This window comes from Hordeum vulgare, chromosome 3H, assembly GCF_904849725.1.
Source record: "Hordeum vulgare subsp. vulgare chromosome 3H, MorexV3_pseudomolecules_assembly, whole genome shotgun sequence".
Classification (NCBI taxonomy): Eukaryota; Viridiplantae; Streptophyta; class Magnoliopsida; order Poales; family Poaceae; genus Hordeum; species Hordeum vulgare.
Genome location: NC_058520.1, coordinates 612,284,029 through 612,286,483, shown reverse-complemented (window position 1 = coordinate 612,286,483; position 2,455 = coordinate 612,284,029). Strand labels below are relative to the sequence as shown.

The 2,455-nt window shown below is 37.8% G+C and overlaps 1 long non-coding RNA gene across 1 annotated transcript; it reads right to left on the bottom strand.

The window, feature by feature from the left end:
- Positions 1-456: 456 nt before the first annotated feature.
- Positions 457-2,174, bottom strand: LOC123441122. Its single transcript, XR_006630411.1, has 2 exons — positions 1,707-2,174; positions 457-969 (listed from the first exon to the last, which is right to left on the bottom strand). It is a non-coding gene; the product is annotated as an uncharacterized LOC123441122 (long non-coding RNA).
- Between the last annotated feature and the right edge of the window lie 281 nt (positions 2,175-2,455).

Here is a 2,455-nt window from a genome sequence, read left to right as displayed (position 1 = left end):
GATGTCCACTGTGACACATAGTTACTGTTACCATACATTAAAAATTGTGTTACGATAATGTCATAGTAACATGCGTATTATGTGTTACAGAATGCACTGGTAACACATTTTTCCTTCTATAGTAACACCCATAGTAACATATTGTTGTAGAGACGGAACATTGTGGTAACATGTCTTTGTAACTCTAGTAACATAATTTGTAACATATTATCCAAATATCAGAGCACACTCGTAACACATTTTGTAACTATAGTAACACCATCAGTAACACTATTACGTTTGTATGGCAGCATATGTAAAGTATTTTTAAATTGTTAACCGCAAAAGTACATACCCACTTTATTGAATATACATTTATTAAATAAAATCAACGCAAGTGCTCAAATAGTCAATCATTTTATTATGATGCTTGGCACCATTAAAAGGATAGATAAATTGACGCAGGACACATACACAAATTGAAAATATCAAGGTATTTATTATGAATATATAAGAGTGTAGGATACATATACATTACGATACATAAATACTAATTTTATTGGATGAACATCATAGCATTTGTATCAATTTCACAATAGAGAACAAATCTATGATGAATATTACACCAGAACATTTGCATCAATTCGGCCAAAGAAAAACATCTCCTGAATGGTATTACATTTCTCAATCTATCACTGTAAACTATGGTTACTGCTAAGCTAAATCTTCTAATTATATTTGCTTCTTCATCCAACCGAAGAATTCAGCTGCCACTCAGTTATGCTTCTTTTGAATCTGTAAATGATAAATGGACCTTGCAGTTATGTGATTAAATGTACACAAATATAATTTTGGAATATGGAAGAAAAGACTCTAACTTACAAAAGATTAAGCCAAGTAATTAAGTATCATGAAGAAAAATCATCATCAATTCTCTTGCAATCAAAAACTTACCTTACTAACTCTTCATTATCGACAATAGGTTCATCTCTGTACACAAGTGCAAATTCAGGTGATTTGGATATGTTAAAGTCTTTCAAAATACTTGGGATGCAACCTACCTATATTACGATCAATATTATTATTCAATGATAATAATAAAGGAATTTGCATGAACAAATTTCAATGGATACACATGGTCTTAGTTCGGGAAGACTATCATTACCTGTCGTATTTTCTTAGTGATTATTTTGATATACTACACTTAAATGATCATACATCTACTAGAGCCCAATCCAACGGACGTAGTTTGGCATATTAAAATAGACAAGCTTCTGTTGTATTTCAATAGAAAAGCATTGTGTACTACACCTATATTCCCTATGAGTAAAGTAGATGTACGTGTTGCTCTTCACAATCTCTAGTACAGAATCAGACAGAAGTAGTTTGCCGAGTGCAAACACTAGGCAAAGGGGCAATCATTTGCCCAAGTTGATATTCGGTAGAAATATTTAGCTGGATTAGAAAAATTGCATATGTATTCAATTATGTATATATACATGTCAGCTTGACAGTATTCGAGTACGTACTGATATGTGTCAAATAGTGAGGTATGTACATCTCCACCACGGGAAGGAACAAATTACAAATACTACCTTAATTAGCAGGAGAACCAATTAGCAGCGGGCATGTACCCTCGACGCCGGCCTCACATCTTGCCCCATTTTCCACTAGTAAACAAGCAAGCAAGCGGACTGCTGGATGGATTATTGTGGAAGCTAGCTTACATATGGATCGATTTCTCGTGGATTCTAGTTGATGACGAGGACTGGTGGCTCCTAGCGCAGCAGGCCTGCATGGTCCACTGACCCGGCTGACCCGGCTGGATCAGCCCATGGCATCGCTGGTCATGCCTCTTCGGTTCTTCATGGCCGCTGAAGGGAGGGATGGGTGCCGACAGACCCGGCTGGATCTGCCCATGGCATCGGCGGCTGCGCGCCCGTCATGGCCGCCTTCTCAGGCCTCCGCGAGCCTGATGGGAGGAAGGAATGGCCCGGGGCCAGGGTTGCATCAGCGACCTACAGATAAATCGGTGAGCGGCGGCGACATGAGGCCCTCTGGCTAGCGGCGTGGCATTTGGCGGCTTCAATGGTTGGGTGTGCAGCGGTTAAGAGGGAGGAGATAAGGATAGGGCACCTGCATGACCACAATCGTTCGATCTAAGCAATCCAACGGTGACGACACGTGATCCGTGGGTGGGTTATCTTGGCCAATCAAAATAAAATTATTTTTTGAGGGCCATATTTTTTTAATTGGTGTGAAAATACTTTTTTTTTCTTTTTTGGTTTTTTCTTTTTTTTCCTTTTCTTTTTCATTCTCCTCTTATTTTTTGAATAAGGCCTATGGATTGATTAAGGACTATAGAAAGGATTTTAACCCAAAAATTTCCCAACATTTTTATACACTTATAATCAAATTTTCAGTTATATGCACTAAATGTACGTAATAATTAGGAATCTAGAAAATTCATGAAACT